The 18,141-nt window shown below is 51.4% G+C and overlaps 1 protein-coding gene across 10 annotated transcripts in view; it reads left to right on the top strand.

Annotated features, from left to right (window-relative positions):
- Positions 1–18,141, top strand: part of LOC143429101 (uncharacterized) — a 143,079-nt gene that overhangs the window by 62,236 nt on the left and 62,702 nt on the right. The gene's annotated exons all lie outside the window — the stretch shown is intronic.

Here is an 18,141-nt window from a genome sequence, read left to right on the forward strand (position 1 = left end):
GTTAATGGGCCACCGTTTTCTCGAAATTCGCCCATCGATCCGCGTCCCCCCTCGGATGCCTCGAGCGATACTCGACTCGTGCTCGTTCAACCCCCAGCGGCTCGAAAGCATCGCCACCCTCCTCGATTGTCTCGATCGGGGCTGCGAAGAACGGGACGACCCGTGCTCGCCTTTGTTTCTTTCGTTTCACGAGATTCGTTTCCCGTGCATTATGCGGAATATCGTTGGACTCGATCGAGAGAGGGAGAGAAAGAGTCGATTTCAGTTATGATCAGTACCCCGAGGAGATTCGCGGCGCTTGTATGTTTTCCGTGAACTTCTGCAGAGTTCAGTTGAATTATAATTACCTCTTCAGATCTATATCTGTTTCGAGCATCGTTGGACGTATTGGACGTAGCAATTATTTCTGCGGAGACTCGGTCTCTTTTTTTTCATTTTTTTCCGCGAAACCTTGGAGCATCGTATAGCATAGCGTTCAAAGTTTGCTTGAAAAATAACACAATTATCCGCGGTGATTCGCAGCGTTCGAGCGTTCTCCAAGAATTCCGTTGAACATTGTGCGAGTCCTGAAAGATTGAAGCCAATTTATTTGCGGTTTCCCAATACGACGCTCAACGAAATATCACGAAGACCGGGCTGGTCGACGAGCAGCGGTAAAAACACTCTTACCGTTTTCCTCTATAACTGCGGAGAAGCCCAGCAAAAAACGACACGGCTAATGCCAAGTCCGCGAGTATCGTGGAAAAATCCAAGCGTCGATTCGCGAACCGTCCTCCGTGCACGTGGTAATCCGTGCTTCTCCGCCAGTCGAATATTTTCGCTTTTTCCAACGCAGCGCAGGGGTCAGCGGAGTTTATCACAAAAGGACCGTCCTCGAATTTGGCCGGCGGACTTGGTTTTGCGGTCGGAAATCGTATTGTGAGGGTCCAAACTGGCGTTCTCTTTCTCCACTCGGGAAAATTTGCTCTGATTGGGTGGCAGGTAGAGACGACTACGCGGAGCCTATGCGCGTACCCTTTCTCGTTCGTTTCCTCTGTGTACGCGCGCCTGTGTACCAGCGATCGTGAATGGGTGCTCGTGGGTGTCGAATCGATACCACTTTGTGTAATACACCGTGGATAAAGCTCGAACCGTTTCAGGTTACCTGCGGAATCAAATGGAACCTCTGGCGATGTCAGAGCGTATTAATCGCGAATTACTCGCGTACCGTCGAATCAATCGATTAATTCGTTTGGCGAAAGCGTTGGATCTTGCGCGCGAGTGGAGACGGAACCGAACGCCTCTGTCGCGTTCCCTCTTCAACGTGGAATCGAGGATGTTTCGTACTTGCGATGCTTGCACATGCTCGACGTATCGGGAATTTTTCCGTCCTGCTTGATTCACGCTCAATGCGAAAATGGAAATTCTCTTTCGAACGGGACTTCGCGATCATTTGCAGAGCTCGTACGCATTCAACCGCTGTTCAGCAGCCGTCATCCTTGAATCGAGCATCGGGAAACGTGCAATCGTGCGTCAGTGTACGGTTGTCCGATGCGTGCGTCTGGATTCGCTGATTATAGGGACTGGTTTCAATGCATTCATACGTTTTAATCAGGATTTAACGGAGGATCATTTAGAGAAGTAATTCTGTTACTCGACAGTCGGTGATATCTTTGAGGAGTTCTACGGTCACTGTTCTACGAAACGACGCGATGTATGTATGTCGACGGCTCCTGAGATATGCCTCCGTCACGTACGTGTTAACATCACAAATTACCCGAAAGTAAACGCAGTCGAAGCTCTAGCCGTCGAACGTTAATTGGACCGTAACGAACGGGCTTTTTCAATACAGCCGATAATTAAGTCGACGCGTTAAAATGACCCATTTCCATCGACAGGCCGCGATACAGTCGCGACTCGTTGCGGGATCTACGATCCTCTTTTCCCTCTTTCTTTTTCTTTTTTCACCCCAAACCACGTATCCATCCAACGTTTGAACCGCGGTACCAGCCTGCTCGCCTGTGACCTCTCGATTCAACGAGGCTCTGCGCGAAGCGGCTACCCTTCGCGCGCCCTAATTGAAAAAAATCTCTATCCCGCCTCGTATTAACCCCGCATTTTCCCTGCGAAACATTTTCCATCCAGCTGCGCTTTGATCGCTGGCAACAGCTACGGCGTGTGTTCCGACCGAGCGAAGCCTGGATCGGTCGTTATGTAATCCGTCGTTGAAAAACGTACGCGAGGTCGTACGTGCACCGCTCGGCGTCCGGCGATGTGTAATTTCGTTTTTCTGCGCAAAAGCGGCCCGGCACGACGACGATAATTCGTCGGGGATCGATCGTGAACCCGGACTGTGGGATAAAAACGATGCTCGCTCGAGTGGTGAATCGAGAACCGGTTTGCGAACGGGCCCAGCACGTGCCCGGATGACGAGGCGTGCATGTCTCCCCAGGAGACCTTCCCAATTTATTCCGTTCCCTCGTTTCGACGAACACGAAACACCAGACTAACCGCACACACGCGTGTGCGATCGAAAATAAGCGTGTCTCTCTCTCTCTCTCTCTCTCTCTCTCTCTCTCTCTCTTTTCTCTCTCTATCTCCCTTTCGCTCTACGTCAGGGTTAGATCACGATTATGTCTGGGTAGTCGCGCAAGGTGGAATCGCTGGGAGAGAAGAGAAGAGGAGGTGGTAGAAGCGAAGACCGAAAGGGCTTCTTCTTCGTCTTCCTCTTCTTCTTCCTCTTCGACTTGGAATTGTGCTGTTTTAGCTGCGGGGGCGAGACAGTCCGCCCACGTCGTTACACGACTCGTTCGTCTCTTTGCGCCGTATATTATGCGCTTTCGCGTTGCCTTTATCGCGGCGTTCCCGTCTGACCGGAGATTAAAAGCTTCGTGGAAATTGCTAGAGTAAATCGAGAGGAAAGAGGCTGGCACTGGCTGGTTTATGAATAAAGGCTTGGCTAGAGCGGATGGTATGTGATAGACGGGCGTAACCTATAACTGTACGATCCGCTCGCATATTTTTGGCAAACGGTGTCTTCTCGCCGATTGTATCCATTCTTTACGGAAGTAGCGATTTCCAGAGAAGCATTTGACTCTCGAAATTGATTTCCAGGGTCGGTAAGTCGACAAAGTAGTTCCCTGCAATGTTTTTTACCTCATCTTCTGCACCATTGGATGCTGGTAACTCTGCTCTCGTATTTACTTGTAGTAGGCAACTATTCCTTAGAATGTGCTGTTTGTAGGTAAGGCAGAACTTTCAGAATACGCGGTACCGACAACCAGGAAGTAGCATCCCATAATTAATCATTATTACCCGAGGTATAAGTAGGTTGGTATCAACTTCCGCATCTACCAACCGCTGCCATCGCATCGCGTCGCAATTACGCGTACCACTGCAGCTCCGTCGCGTGAAACGATCACGTACGAAACCATCGAGCAGACCATTGGTCCCAAAGCAACCTTTTCAATTAATACCAGAACATAAAAACCCCGAATATGTGTCAAAGAATGCGCGCCGATGTCCCCGTTTCGTTTCTGCCAGCTTGCGCAATCGTTCCTCTTCTTCATTATGCATAATCCACGTCAACGAGCTAATTAACTGTAATTAGCGAGCGTCTCCGTTACCAGGCCGCCTGACCTCGAGTTTCTGGGTGGTCCCCGTTTTCCTCCCTCGATCTGCTTCTCTTCTCAAGCGAAACCGCGTCACGAGCCTTCCATTTTCCATGCTCGCGTTCCGCGTCTCCGGTTTTTCGTTAATTTCTTCCGCGATCTTCAGCTTCGACGCCGTTCCCCAGTTCGCGATCGCGAGGTATTTTAAGAAAATTAACGCGCTAGCTCGCCTCGATCTCGTTAGCGACGCGAGGGATATTAATGGTATTAAAATTGTGCACGTAACCGCGATTCGTTATTCATTCCCGCGGCCAGGGTTCTTTTGTCGACGGGGACGTCTCTCCTCCGCGGAAGTCTTCCCCGCCTCTTCCACCTTTCTTATTGTTCCCAGGGAGAACTGTGCCTCTCGACGACCCGTGAGGCCGCAGAACTCTCGGAACCACCCCGACGAACACGCGAGAAACAGCCGTCCGACTCTGCCAGGGGAATTTCCCAGCCGATCCGCGCATCAACGGCACAGACACGCGTTCGCCGTGACTGGCTCGATATCATCGAATTAAAATCCGACGCGCAAATGTAATTTCGCTCACCTCCCCTTCTCCGTTCGATTTCCCAGCCTTGTCAATTTACCTGGTTCACCAGCACGTAGTTTATCGACACTCGAAGGGCCGTTCTCCATTAACGCGTACCATTCCCGGTGGCCGAGAAACGAGGGCTTCGATGGAACGTTTGATTCGACTGATAGAGTTGCATCGAGACATCTAGTTGGGGAAGAACGATTCCTTCGTGCTTGGATTTGATTTTTCCTCGAGCAGTTGCTTCTTTTTTTTAGATAAGGCGCGATCTACGGTAGGTGTGAAGGGTATGCTATATCTGTCAGCTGCGCAGGTTCAATATTTGCAGATCTCACGCGGGAGTTGACAAGATCGAGGCTACGTCGTATATTCTCGATTTTATAGTACTTTCACCGCATCGGACGTTGAATGCCAAGTTGATACTATATCAGCGAATATAAACGCGCGTCATCGAGGAAATATGCGCAGGTGAGCAGTAGCAGCAGCAGCGCACGTGGCCTTCGAAGGCACGTAGAACGCGCGCCCGCAGACACGCACGTCCGCAATTTTCATTCCACGCGACCGAAAGGCATCTACATAATTATCCAGTCGCGAGCCGGACGAATTACCATTGAAAAATAGCGTACGAGGGAAAAGAAATAGGAAACCAGTCCTCGAGAGCGATAAACCGCTGGCTGGTCGCATTCGAGCGCTGGCTCGCGGTCTGAGGAGCCCGTGGAGAACGTTTCCGGCGGGCGAAGCCGGGCTTTTCCGTTCGCCGCGGGGCCGGGAGACGCACGCACCGTGTGCAGCGGCGAGGTTGACCCACATTCCGCGCAAAGCTTCGCTCTGCTCTCGAGCACCATCACCTGGCCTCTATGCTGCATCACGTGGCGCTCAGAGAACGGGCAAAGGTAAAGAGAGAGACAGAGACAGAGAGACCAGAAACGAAGAGCTCGCGTTGGTTGCTCGATTGTTCGCCACTGCAGCTTTTGCTCGCCACGCGAGACCCGAGAGCGAATTGGAAAAAAATCGCGAAACACTTCTCAACGTCGAAGTGGCTTCTCTCGAGCCCGTTCTTCAATGCCTGTTCGTTGCCGCATCGATAAGCAAAGCCGCGTTCCTCCGCCATCCGGTTAAATCGTCGCTGGTAACGAGGTTGTTCGTGCGGATTGATCCAACGATGATTGCGGTCGTGGTTTTGTTAGTATTTCCGATAAAAGAAAAGAAACAGCGTCGAGAGACGTGCATTTACATCACGTTCCAGTCGCGCAACGTAACATTATGGACGCTCGAGCAGGAAGTCGTCTTCGACAATGTCGAGGCACTCAGGCTTCAGAGCGGGAAACGCAAGGCTGCTTCCGGGACGACGATTCGCTGATTGTTGCGTCACGGAGAAAATTGGAGGCTCCCAGGCTTTCAAGGAGAGAAGGTCGAGGAAAAAAGGCACACCCGCGGCTTGCTGTCAGCGTTCTCAGAAGTTGGTAACGCGATAGTAGGTTGTCGAAGTTGTAAGAACGATCGTCGTAATCCAATGCGAGCTCGAAGACATTTAAACCGCAGCGATTCTGTTCCACCCGGCCATTTTTCTTGCTCTTCGCTATACCACCCATCATTAATACCCACCAACTGTCATTTCTTCCACCCTAAACCCCCTCGCAGCCCCTCCACCTGTTCCTTTCCTACTGGTTCCCTCCATAAGATCGCAGACAAAGTTATTAATTATAGACTGGCTGGTTGATCCTGACCTTCCTCTGAAACCAATCTTGTATCGGTTACAGACCAGTGTTAATGGATCCGTTTCGATGGCTGCCATGCGCGGTATCGTGAAATTTGTATCGCAATCGCGAAATCACTAGAAATAGAACATTCCTCGCGCGAATGACGCCGAGGATGACTTCCGTTGGAGCAATACGCGACGCTCTACCCTCGCGAGGGTTGGTAGTCACCCTTCTTGTTCCAATTCCAACAATGTTAACCAGTGGCCTTAGCATTCGTGGCGATCTTAAGAAAATTGTTAAAGAAGCATTGAAGATGCTGAAATAGTTTTTGGTTACACGCTTCAAGCCTTCGTTTTCAGCGCGATGGATCGCTTGCAAATATAAATTCCATCTTGATTTTCTTCAGCAGCCTTTCATCTTGGCGAGAGAAAAGTCGATCGATTATGCATACCAGCGGAAAGGAAGGCATCAGGGGAGACCTCGGCGCGAGCCATCTTCGCATACTTTTTATTTCTCCCGACTCGTCCAGCGATGCGGAATCGATGATTTTCCGTGAAATTGATTTCAGCAAGCTGACAAAAATTTCTTCCGGTGTTCAACCCTTCGAGAACGCGGTAAAGGCCTTTATCCACGCCTCGTGGATTAAAACGAGAGAGTAGCTCGCGAATCTGTTAGCGTCTTACAACTCGGTTGGTTAATATTTGAGGAGCCGTGAAACTTGCGCGAGTACTCGGCCCAAAATTCACGCTTGCCTTTAAACTTGCAACTCGAAATCGACCCTGCTGCTGGTACCGAAGTTCCGCTCGGCGGAGATTTCAACCCTTGTCGTCTCGCGTTGTTAATTTTCGCGACAACGAGGCGAGCACGCTTCGTCACCGCTGCGATCAAACGCAACCAATTACCATCCGTGTTTTCGCCCACCAGTCCGCCGGTAATCGCCGGCGAGTAATTAGTTGATCGCGAGCGTTAACGATCGAAAACTCGCTCGCCACCAGCTGATCGCGTAATCGATGGGGTCCCCGTTTTGATGCTCGTCCCAATCAAATCTGTTACACTTGTTGAGGGCACGAGGTTTGATTGATAGCAGGCTAAACGACGCAGGATAATCGAGTCGTACGTTATTGGTTGTGAATAATTCATGCAACAATTTCACGTTATATTAATTCGATAAATTGTATATGTATTAGCACGAGTAGTATTTCAATGCTTCCGTTACGGGCTGTGGATATTATCGGATAAAGATCGCCGACCTAATAAGCTGAACTCATTGCATTGCTTGCTTACTTTGCATTAAATCGCGAAGCATTTGGATAAAGCAGAAGCAGATATCTTAAGTAATCCGATTCCATCGTTTTCGAACTCGTTTCGCTTGGTCAAGCAGAGCCCAATTTCCCGCCACGGGGTTTCCGAAATCGAGCTCGAAGTTATCGTTCCACGCGTCTCGTAGATCGAGGCTCGGTCTCCGTAAATAACACGCTCGGTTAGAAGCGTGGCCAGGGTTTCGAGAAGCAGCTTCCGTTTCCAGCCATCCAGACACGCGTTTGTGTCTATCGACAGGTTGGACGTGCCTCGTGCCTGAACGACTCGCTCGTGTCCGTTGCACATGCACCAGCCACTTTCCAAAGATGTTACCGATTTCGTCGGAAAAAGGAGTCGTTCACTTCATTGCAGAGAGGATCGACGATACTCGCTTTCCCGCGGTAATGACTCACGATGGAAGGAGAGACGTAAATCTTCGCTGCGTTCGAAGAAAACGGTGATAATTCATGAATGTTCGTAGAACGTTAATCATAGTTTTTCTAATTACCACTCGGAGAAGAGGCGATCGAAAGACTCTACAAACGAAGCGTCGATTGTGAAACACTCTCGTGAATCACGCGGAAATCGACGCGGTTGATCGCGTCGAGGAAACCAGGACGAGCCTCGTGCAAGTACCGTCTGCCCCGTACGTATTCGTCTTAAGTGCCTGATATAGCTACGCGACGGAGTCAATTGACCGTGGCGATCGACGAATACATCACTTTTCCACTCTGTCACGTTTAAATAAAACACCGCACGAATTCGTGGAACTCTCCATCAGTCGTTCGACCATTTTTTTCCTTCTGCTGTTTTAATCGATCGATCGAACCCCACGTTACAATCTGTTACTTTCCGTTCGAGTTACGCTGCCACGCGTGCAGGGGTTGCAAGTACGAGGAAAGTCGATCGAGAAACGACCGGAGATGGAAGTCGAAGGCGGTGCTACCGAGAAAACCTTAAACCGCCCGTAGCCACTTAGGAAGACGACTCCGTTGGTTACGGAGCCTTAACGCAATTAGGCGGATCCCGTGCGTCCCCGCAACGGCTTCCGATTCTTCTCGACCTTTCGCAACTACCGAGGTCCATGGAAACCGTGTCTCGGTTGCCTTACAGCCCCGAGAGGTTCACCCAGTTCCGCAGACGTTCGTCGCCTTGTATTACGTAGACTCCTCGCGCGGAATGAACGATCAACACTTTTCCACTTCTGCTAGTAAATTACTAGGTCACTTGAATCTACTCGCGACGAAGACTCGAAAGCTAATCGTCGGTTTAATTTTCGTCGCGACGCGATTTCATCCCCTAAATCATCCCCTTTCGAACGAAATCATCCCCCCAGAAAACGTTCGCTAATCTCGAATCGAATATCCCGAAATGTTCAGTTGGAAATATATCTGGGGTCGACGAAATATCAGTCGCGGAAACGAACGCGCAAAGAGCAACATTTAAACAGCGTCGTTTCCTGTGCCTCGAGTCGGAACAAAAAGTATCGGAGGAACCGGTGCCTGCGAAAAGGGTAGCGAACGGCCGGAGAAGAGTGGAAACGCGCATCGAATTGAAGGTTTCCGCGTGGCAGGAACATCTGACGGATTACTGGTTGCACAGCTAGCCGGTTCGAGGAGTCCTCGAACAATGAGAACTCCGGAAATACACCGGGCTAGTCCGGTGACTATTAAAACTCAGCCCTGTGCCGCGTACCCTGCGGAAAGTTTAGCTTTATATCGCGTCCGTTTGCGATTTCATTCAAACGGCACGGATACCGACAATTTTTCTCCCCCATTCTTCTCTCTCTTCACTCCCATTTTTTTTTTTTTTGTTTTTTTTTTCAATGATTTTTCAGATGGATTCGTCGGAGGAAGCATATCGTCGCGTTTCAAACACACATATCGGCGATTCTAGATTTGGGAAATAAATAGCTGTCCGGGTTGGCAGGATGGTGCACAATTACGAGCGATCGATTCGCACGAGCTGGTTGAATTTTACGCGGAACCGTATATTTCCCCATTTTTTTCCGAGCGTGAAAATATGCACGGTTTCAATTAGCGTCCAATTTCAGCGGCTGCTAAATCGGGGATTGCTTGCGAAATTTAATATCCCCATTTGTAGTGTCTTCGATGTGTAACGGCGACGCGTGTAGGCACGCGTAATCGAATCGCGGGCTCCTGGTGAAAACGGAGCTTCAAGCAACGCGGAATTCCATCGTTTCGCCATTCGAACGTGATGGACGCGGAGCGCGAGAACGATACTCATCGGCGAGCGTCGATGTCTTTTCAGAGAGTTGCTCGCGTGCAGTTTCACGCGTTTGTCCTCGACGCGGTATTTAGTAACGGGTGAGTAGAACTTCAGCGAGCCGAGCTTTTGCCATCAGCATCGCGTCACGCGCGGTCTCAATTAAAAAAGTGTCGCTGGTGTCTCTGGTTGTCGATCACGCGCGAGCTACCACCGCGATTATGTCGATCCGTACGCGACAATGGAACGCGTTCTGTCCTACTTCTTTTACAACGTCGATCCTTTTGTTTGGGACCACACTGGAAGAAACTTTTCATTTCCTAAATTCAATCTGTAGGGCGCTCTTAATATTATCAATCGACCGTGAAAACGCTTGAGAACCGATTACATAACATCGCGAAGTAGCGCAGTAACATCGATCCGAGGTTAATCACGGCTGCTGGGTCGAGTCGCGTTAGAAAGCTCGTATCCCATGCACTTTTCAATTACCAGCCTCTAGGTCAGCCGAAAAAAAGCTCGCACAAAGCGCGCAAGAGTGCGACCCTCTCGCGTACCACCCTATTAACGAACCTTTTACGCGCCGCTGGTAGATGCGAGCCCTGGTCGGCGATGTCTTTGCGACGATTCGACGTTTCGCGGGCGAAAGGTGGTTTAACGGCGAAAGGGTTGTGAATATCACGCCTCAGGACTTTAATCGCAGCTGCGGTTACGTTTACTTTCGCGAAAGCAGTTCCGATCGCTGTGATAAATTTCGACGGCAGATTTATAGGGTATCTACATTGTTAGCGACAGAACTCTCCGTGACAAGCCGTCAGCAGCTCGTTCCGCGGCGAGTTTATTTTCTCAGAGGCACGCTCGAGCGAAAGGGTTAATATCGTACGCCGCGTTGCGCGATGGCTACCGTCGCCAGGAACCCCGACGAGATTCCATAGTAATCGCAGAGCTCCGTTATCTCGCGTTTCGTTATTCAGAATAAAAGATCGCCTTTGCGATCTCCTGTTGCTCTTCTGTCGATCGGCTACGTCCGCTACCGCGTTCTCGCTCGATTTATTAGCTTTCACGGTTATTACGATTTAACTGACCCGCGCGTATCCGCGCGAGCTTTTCCGCGGGAACGAAAAAGGCGACTCTGAGAGGGAGAGGGCGAGATAGTGGCAGATTTTCGAGAGGAAAATTTGCATAGTTACTCAATTTCCTCCGCCGCTATTACCCGAGATTGTCACTCAGCGTTTACTTAATCCGATTCCAGGATTATTTCTCCGGGGCTGGAACTTGTCTCGAGAGATCGCCACCTTTAAGTAGATCCCTCCTTCCGATACGCTCGCGCACAGAAATGTCGCCAGTGGGATCCAACGCGCAATGGTTGGGTTCTACCTCTTAACAGGGTCTCAATCGACGATTCTCCAAGATAAATACCGCGATCGTAAAATCGAACGATTCCATCGCGAGAGAGCTAGTTACTCATCGCTTCCGCCATTAAGAATCGCATCGCTGTTGGAAGGTTCTCTCGAAAACAAGACACGTCCAATTTACGCTGTTTGTTCTTCGAGAATTGTCGCATGGATCGCGCTCGTCGTCGTGCTTCCTAATTACTACTACCAACACTTGCACTCTTTAACTCTGCGTGCGAATGGAGTGTCAATCTAGAGTGCAGATAAGAAGTTCCACAGATCTCGAGGCTCGATTCGGACGCAAGATCGTCACGGTATAGTCGTGAGAACTCGACAGCTGATTTGCACCTCTTACTTTCCAGCTACAATGAACCCGATACCCTTCGAATTCGCGATCTCCTAGTTTCTCTACGACAGGGCCGCGTTGACGCATCGGGCATAACGCGTCGCTGATCAACCGCGTGAATCAGGTCGATTGTGTAACCGGCTCTCATAGTTCCCTCGACGTGTCGTTTCGTTTTAAATCGTCCAGCGCTTACGTAAAACGGCGAGGGTACGAGAAAAATACGAACGCGCCAGGCGTAACTCTCTGCAATTTCCTGACGTCATCCACGCCGTTCCTTCTTTTGCTCTCTCTCTCTCTCTCTCTCTCTCGTCTCGTACACACCGTTTACGATCGGTCTCGCGACCGGTCGAACAAAAGTTTCACGAAATCGCTCACGGAATGCGACGCGCGCGGAGCGTCTGACCAACGCCGATCGTTTTCACTTTCTTGCGTTACCACCTCGCGGGAACGACATTCTTTATTTGGCGGCCCGTGTTCCAGCGATCCCAGAACTGGTTCCACGTCGTTCCTCTCAGCTACCTCATTCGCCGTTCGCCTTCGTTTCTCGTAAGAAAGAAAAAAATAAAGAACCGACGTTGAATACGCCACGGTGGCAATTAAACTTGGCGGTAACGAAATAACGATCTGCAAGGGAAGATTAACCGGCGAACGGGTTACCGAGTGGACTTTCCACTCGTCACTCTCCTATTTTCTTGACACGGAATCGTTTGACTCTTGGCCCCGGTGGTATGCAAACGAGAACTGCGTTGACGTTAGGATCACGGCCGAGGGAATCCGCATACGGGCGCGTACCTCGATTGCCAGAGCAGCCGCTTGGCAAACAAAAGGTTCCGGGCACCCGTCCCGGTCCAGTAATTCTTACGAGCCATTAGTGTCACGTTTATACGTAATGAGCAGCGTGTATAACACCGCTACCAGCGTTATTCGCCGGCTCGTCGAGTGTTTCCACCGCGTTCGCGGACACTCCTCTAGATGGATTCCCCGCGACTACCTCCGGCTCCTTGTTTTCCCTGTTTTCGACGGCACGGTTTTAATTTACAACAGTTTTAACGTCGCGCCTCGTTGTACGCGTGCCTTTTTGCAGAAATAAAATTCGTTCTGGCGGAGATCGATGCGCGGATGTGAAAAGTGCGAAGAAGTAGACTGACGGGTTACAGTTGCCGACAAGGATGCGCTTCGAACTCTCGGCTATGCAAAACGCTTCACCGTGGCGCACGCCTAAACGCGGATAATAACCGGATCGTATCGTTCGACGCGTGACGTGCACGTAGCCCGTCGAGTTATCGGAAATTGAATAATAACCCGTCGCTAACTAACCCCCCAGCGGTAGCTCGTTTCTTCGCGGCATATTTTTTCCGTTCTCCACCCCGACTGGGCCCGGATCTCGTTCGAGCTTTCCCCGACAGCTCGCGAGAATCCCTGGGATCGCCTCTGGACATTTATTAAACGAGCGGTTTTAATCGCCTGGCGTGGTAAGCCGTTCGAGGGCCGGTTAAAAATTCACCTGGGTTGGGTCTTTGGTCTGCTAACAATGGGGAGAGGTTTATTTTAACCGAGAGTTTAAGGGTTCCGCTCGAGTCCGACGCTCTCGAGCCGAGCGTGGAGAAATTTTCTGCTCTTGAATGCCCGGTGCATCGAGCAGTCGATTGATGTTAAAATTGACCACGGTCAGGGGAGGATCGTAAAAATTGGGAAGGTAATGGCTAGGTGAGCGCTTAATCGGTGAACAGCTGTGTTACTCTCGCGTTCGTTTCCTGTATTCAAATTGGCTGCGAGGACTATTCCATGCAGGAAACGTCCCTCCCTGTAATAATTACAGGCAGGAATGGCGCCGACTCGTTAATCAGAATGACTGCTCTATTTACATCGACGCGATGCTATGTATTTTCGTTCTACGATGCGAACGAACGCTGAGGAAAGAAGCGGACGAAGAATCGTTTCGGTTTCCGCGCTGACCGCGGGGTTGTTCGAAAACTTGGACGAAGCGATTAGGAATAACTCCGATTCCGTAATCAGGAAACTTTCCATTCGACTCTGATTCCATTTCGCTCGGAGCGGCTCTCGACCCGACTCTCGCAGCGTAGAAGTAAATTTTTATGGTGAACGATCCTCGTGAAAACTCGAGGCGCTCGAGGCGCGCGATAATATTCGTCCGGGGTCGAGTTCCCCGCGAAGTTGAGAGTTAAGAACGGGTACCATTCGCTGGCGATCGTTCTGAAACAACAACAGGACGAAAACAGTCGCGGATTAGAATTTTAAATGCCGCGATATCGGCGATCCGTGAAAACGAGGATTAAGGACTGATGGTAGGGGTTGGTAGCCACCCTCCGGGGCATGAAACTTCCTAATGGGTCTTCCACGAACTTCCCGGCAGCCGATGGATCTCTCTAAGTTCACACTTAACCCGAGCCACGGTAGCGTGCTACGATTTTTCGGCTCCTTGGTAATTACCTTGATGGCCTTTTGTCACCGTTCCAACCGAATTTCCCCGGGACCATTAGCATCTTCCGCGAGAACAATTCCACCGGTAAATAGTGATAGACTCCGCCTACCGACTCGTCGACGAATGTAAAACATCACGTTTCTTATTCTCGTGTGATGGGGAAGAAGGAAAGAAAAAAATTCTTTCAATGGAGCTTATCGCTTGGCAAGCTTGAAAGGCACTCGGTTCTCGCGGGAAGCGTATTCTAATCGCGGGACAATCTTGGAAATAATCTCGTGTCGATAATGATCCCGTGATCAGAGGTCGAGGATAAAAGGAAGGAAGGAAGGAAGGAAGGAAGGATGGAAGGCGGGGTGGGTTTCCTTGGTCGCGTCCATGGTCCGGCCACAAAGGCCGGATGCCAATCGGCGATGTCCGCGCGGCGCGCAGGTGGACGCGGTTCTAATGCCGGGGACGCTTTGCATCGCGCGCGGCATTGCAAGGCCAGCCAGCCGCAAGTAGTAATCGTCCGGGAATACCGGACGAGGCGACCAGTTTCCGAGCCGTAGAAATCGACGTAGTCTCGAGACGGTTCCCGGGTGTTGCGTAACCGCGCCGATTCTCATCTGGCCCCGTCAACCTGTCAGCCAACCGCCGCCGTGCGAGACCGCCCGGTATTCTTTCCGCCGACGATAATACCTCCGGCAGCCGGAAACAGAGACGATTCTGTCTGCCCCGCGGTTACGTAATTACTCGTCCGCGGTAATTGTTTTCCCGCGCGTACGGAGGGCATTCAATTCCAATGGAAGACGGCGATAAAGGTTTTATCGCGCCGCGATTCAGCTCGTAATCGAGGCTAATCCTCGATAGCTCGCCGATACTCGCGAATACCTGGCGAGTAAAAGGAATACGCGGAACAGCGATCGGTTTGGAAGTCTAGCGGTTATTAATTGATATAAATTGGCTGGGTCGACGCGGGTATAGGAGTTGTTCCAACTCTGACGTTTGATAAATACCAGCAATTTAGTTGGTGAAAGGAGAATCCACCGACGCGTAGGGATTCTTTGGGGGAAAAAAATCTCTTGCGCAACGCGACGATGAAAGGGCGATGTAAAAACAGGTTCTAAAATCTGTCTTTCCAGCTTCTCGGCCGCGGAGAACGAGGAAATTTCTCTCTTTTCTAAAACGTAGCTCGCTCCTCTGGTAGAAAGTCAGCCGCAAAAAAGCGTGTCTTGTCGCCTCGGCCGGTGCTCGATTTCCTCCGCGTGTTTCCACCCGGCCTCGAGGACGCTCACGGCGAGACGAGCCTCCGCAAAAGATTTCTGCGACACGGGAAAATCGCCGGCAGGTTTTGCCAGCTGAATGAAAAACGGGGTCAGCTCCTCGAAGCGCTGCCTTTTCAGTCCGCGAACAGCTCGCCGCGAGTTTCTTAGCTCGTCGCCCCTCGACGTTACACGAGTCCTTCCATTTCAGGCGGTACCACTTCTTTCGCGCTGCCGTGTCTCATGGTCATTAACATCGAACGAGGAGAACCCGTCGCCTAGTGTTTTTATAACGCCGTATCGAACCGATCGCATCAACCTTTACTCCGTCGCGAGCTGCAACCGGATCGTCACCGTTATTTACCTAATTACGAGGTAATTGGTCACGACGCTTCGTCCACCGTTCGAATCCTCACCTGTCGAACCGTCGAGACTCGAACGTCCGCGTTCGAAGTCGTTCCCAAGCCGGATTATTTACAGTTGATCCGCGTTCATGGATGATTTCCGATTTCCACGCATCGACGCACCCGTCTCGCGCGCCATCCTGGCGAACATCGTCCGAGCTTCCATCCCGCGCCGCGGAGGTTATCGCGCCTCTGGCTCCTCCGCGTGGAAAACGACTAACCCGGAAATTGGTTGGTAATTTTCGCGGGATTAGAAAACGCGGAGTAATCGACGGTTACCGTCGAAGCCCACCGTCTCGACCGTGAACGTCGAGGATTACGAATTGCACCCCTATCCAGCCATTGTACAGATAGCAGTAGCCTGCCAATGGGGAGGGAATGAAAAGAAAAGAGGCAGTACGACCTCGCTTCCGTTCTTGTTTATGGGGGTCAGGGGGCGATGGTTGCTTATGGTCGATTCGCGTTTTACGGATGATTTCCGATGTTCACGGTCCGATGCGTTACTTGTGTGCGACGCGATTATCCGGGGATATCGGTCTGGCCACCACGACGCGATCCTGCGAACCGTCTATTGTCAGGGGTCGTGCGCAGGCTGTGGTTTATGAAGATTGGCTTAATTGCTTGTTAATCGCGATACCCCCACGGTGTGAACGACAGCGAGCGTGGGTAATTACGGAGCCGGGCTCGACTCGGTTCGCGCTCGTCCCGTTCGTGTCTACCAAGTGAAAGTCGAGGAAAAGTAACGATTTTTCTCGCGATTTCAAAGTCGACCAGGATACATCGAGGAGCGCAACATCGATGCCACGCGTTATGCCTGGAAAGCTATTGGCGCGTCGCCTCTGTGGAACCTCGCGATTGCCAAAGCTAATTAACGATCGCCACGACGCCGATTTCTCGCTGAGAATTACCATACCCCTCTCTATTCATTCGCATCGAGCAACGCTCCGTCCGCCGAGGTCGCCTCTTAAATCGAGCGGTTACACTTTTCCACGACGGTTTGCCAGCTTCTTTACGAGCCACGATCGTGTTTATCCAACCGAAGAGATGCAGCTCGTTCAAAGGATTTACCGAGAGGGAACCAGTTATTTGCCATCGGGGTGGTTCGAGGATCGTTTCGTATCGCGATACGCCGTAAACGATACAACCCGGGCTCCGCGAGGTACACCTCGTTCTCCGTGGCCGTCAATAGCGATGAAAAGGAAAACTCGGTTGACTTTTCAGCTGTCTCGCTCCACTCGGGCCGCGAGAACCGCCGCGAATTCGCCTCGTTATCGTTGCCTCGAGGACGGGAACCGTCGCGTAATCAAGAAAGGCTAGAACGGCCGAGAAACGTCGAGGTAATTTGAATATTCGAGGCGAGGCTCGACCGCGTCATCTCTTTTTATCGACTCGCGAGGTTAACCGTGGATAATGAGCCATGGATCGATGGAATATTCATTGACGCTCCGTTTCGTCTATTTTTAAATGCCTAGAGCGCCGCGTACGCGACTGATCACTCACGGAGAGTGATCTACTGTTTGCTCTGAACTGGATCGCGATCGTTTCTCGAATGAAGACGCTCGAGAACGCGAGATAAAATAGATTTAACGAGCAAGTTGCCGTTCATCGAGTAGAGACTGGGGTGCTTCGCTCATTTGCAGCCTTAATCTCGACGTCGAAGTAGTTGCCGCGGTGGCAACGGAAAATTGCTTCACGGATAAAAGAGGAATATTATTTCTCGCAGTTCGTTCCGTCGCTCGACAATGGCCCCTAATGGAAATATCCCCGAAGCAAACGCGGCTAGTTATACAACCGCCTTCCGATATATACGATTGTTTATGCAGCGCGCGAGCGTAAAAATATTAGCGAGGCGGATGCCATTACGAGACGATAGAAACGTCGCAAGTTCCCCACTACGGGGAATGGCAACGACGACGATAAGCGTGAACGGCAGACAGACGGCACGCTGTCGAAGGTGTACGGAGAGCCGACAACTGTCCGTCGTCGAATCGGACCGATAGAGAGTGGGAGAGGCTCGAGGAAGGAGCAAGAAAGACTTGCGAGCAAGGAAGGGACCTGTGGCTTCGCGAGCAAGTCAGTCACACGGTCGAGCATGTTCCACGGGGACGTCCGTTCGTTACCGCGATCGCGACTCCGTTTGAAAATCGATACCAGTCCGCGGTACCGCGTTCCCAACGACGCGTATCCCTCGTTCTCGATCGATTCGTGCCGGCTACTCGATTTTTCCTCGATCAGACGAAATCGGAGCAACGATACTACTCCAACGAGAGAGTCACGTGGCTGTTTCGATGTTTACCTCCGTGAGCACGTGTGCCCGCGTGTGTGTGCACGGCCCCGAGGGATCGAAACGAGGTGGACGGTCACGGTGAGTCGCGTGCCAGCCGGCGTTTCCTTCTCCTCCTCGTGTGAAAACTGCGCCCACGGAATTTCCGAGGAGAAAGGCGCTTTCTAGCAGCCGCGGCGAGGACGGTGGCGATTTTCCGACGGGACAGCCGGATCGATAGCTCCCGCCTGCGACCCCCCGCGCGCGTGCACCAAGCTGCGCTCGCACGCGACCTTTAACGCGAGCCATCAGCCGCTAAACAGCCGATTAAATTTACATGGTGACGCAACGGCAGCCACCGCTGCTCGTCGACGACGGGCTATGAAGAAGCCAGTCGCGAGCCTCGCGGCGAAAAGAGGCGGCTCTTTTGCGCGACAATCCCGCGTCGCTCGGCTGGCTTATTCGCAGCGAGCGATCGTGCCACTGTTCTTCGATTCTTCGATAGTTTCCCTTCTTGCCGCGTAGTTACTGTCAAATTTCAAAGGAGAGTGCGATTCCGTGTGTAACAGTTCAGTATCCGGTTGGTTTAGTCGCTGTTGGAGATCGGGTCGCTTCGCTCCGTCGAAGCGCGCCAAGCATCTCCGTCCTCTACGAACTGTACAC

This window comes from Xylocopa sonorina, chromosome 11 (genome assembly GCF_050948175.1).
Source record: "Xylocopa sonorina isolate GNS202 chromosome 11, iyXylSono1_principal, whole genome shotgun sequence".
In the NCBI taxonomy this organism is placed as follows: Eukaryota; Metazoa; Arthropoda; class Insecta; order Hymenoptera; family Apidae; genus Xylocopa; species Xylocopa sonorina.